We start from the raw sequence: 2,087 nt of genomic DNA, 5'->3' as shown, positions 1-2,087 counted from the left end.
GTAGGTGGACCAGACTCAGCTAAGTCCAGGGACCCAATGACGTCATCAGGGCTGAATCTCTCTCCATTTCTCAGGTCTCCTCTTGGCTTCATGCTCAGGCAGACTCTTCCCCAGATGGCAAAGACGGCCACTGGTGGTTGTAGCCTTTTAAATTATATCTCATCACATTATATCCATCAAATAAGAAGATTCCTCTTCCCCAGTGACACCAGGCAAAGTCCAGGGGATGGCTCTCATTAGAGCCACATGGTCAGGGGTTTATGTCTGAACCAATCAACGTGACCAGGAAAAATGAATATACTGACTGACCAGACCTGGGTCATATGCGCACTGTGGAGTTTGAGGGAGGTCAGCCCCACCTAAACCAAGGGACAGGAGAAAGGGAGAAGAATGGTTCCCCAAGGAAAAATCAGGATGCAGTTACAGGAATAGGGAGGACTGATGCTACACAGGTAAAAATAACAGATGCCCTCTTCAAGTATATGTGCACACCCTACATGACTGCATGAGCGGGCAATTGCCTGCCATTGAGTTGCCTCAGTTGCTACAATACAATAAGCCTTGGCAGGTCTCTAAGATACTATCGCGTTTTCTTAAAAGTCTCTTGCTAGGGAAGGACTGCTGGAACCTGAGGCCTTGGTTCTGCCCAATTACCTAGTCAAATTGCTCACCCCTCAGCACTCCCTAGTCCCCTTCCCTGATTTATAGTATCCAAAGCACTTATCAGCAACTGATACACTATATTATTTTAATTGTTTATCACTTATCTTTTGCCCCTAGGAAGTAAGCTCCTTGAGGGCAGTTCTCTGTCTTGTCCGTTACTGTATCTCCATGCCTAGGACAGTGCCTGGCACAGAGCAGGTGTAAATAAATATTTGTTGGATGGATAGATAGATAAAAGGATGTATAAATGGATGGACAAATAGAAGAGTGAATAGATTAATAAATAGATAGATGGATGAAAGCATGAATTAATGAATTTCACCTCTAACCAAAAGAAACATGCTCCCCTTTAAAGCTTTGCTCCAATATGAATATTTCCATCCCATCCTGTGGCAGAGTTAAACTAGCTAGGATATTCAAATTGCTAAATGCTAAGAGAGAACAAAAGAGAAGCAAACACAGAGAAAACAAAACAAAAACAGAAAAAGCACTCTGGCCAACCAAGCGAAGTTTATCAACTGGCCATAGTCGGCTTGCTTCCAGAACTCTCAAGCCTTGCCCCATTTCACATGCTGTCTTGACACAATGCTCCTGCTTCCAAAGGCTGATGCAAATTGGACTCTCCTTTCGGTAGGTCCCATCCCCCAGCAAGGAGCATCATGCTGGACACCCTCACTGTACAGAGCAAGAGATCCTGAGCTCAACCCTGAATGACCCTTCCAGCTCTCCCCTGGTTCCTTCTTATGGTCTGTAAGACACACCTCTTTCCTGAGCAGGTAGCACCAGAAAAAACCTATAACTAGACCCCCTGCTTTACAAAAAGGGAGTTTTTCCTCCCACCAAAGCTCAGCATTGTAATAATGTCAATTCATTGCAGCAACTATAGTCACATAAAACACCTACACAGAGAGTAAGCAGAAGTAATTGTTCCCTTACAGCAGCAAAACAAAGGTTCAGAGACTGCAGAATTTAAGGTCAGTCCACATTTACTGACCTCCTCTGTTCAAAAGTTTTTTGCCAACTATTCCCTGATGCATAAAGCAGAGAACAGCAAGAAGAGGACCTTAAGGGTCTTTGGGAATGTTTTGGGAAAGTAAGTCCAGGAACAAACTGAACTTTCTCCCCGTCTTGGCAAATGGTGCTTGGCGTTGTTATGTAACAAGGGACCATTTGGGGGCGCTCACTGTGTGCCAGGCACTGAGTTATTCACTTTACATACTCAAAGCTATTGAATCCTCCTGACAACCTATTGTTATGCCCATTAAAGAGAGGAGGAAGTATGGTTTTCTCAGGGTATATGCCCAGTAGTGGGATTACTGGGTCATATGGTAATTCTATTTTTAGTTTTTTAAGGAACCTCCATACTGTTCTCCACAGTGGCTGTATCAATTTACATTCCCACCAACAGTGCAAGAGGGTTCCCT

This window comes from Physeter macrocephalus, chromosome 14, assembly GCF_002837175.3.
Source record: "Physeter macrocephalus isolate SW-GA chromosome 14, ASM283717v5, whole genome shotgun sequence".
Classification (NCBI taxonomy): domain Eukaryota; kingdom Metazoa; phylum Chordata; class Mammalia; order Artiodactyla; family Physeteridae; genus Physeter; species Physeter macrocephalus.
The sequence above is the reverse complement of the archived record's forward strand: the minus strand, read 5'-3'. Positions refer to the sequence as shown.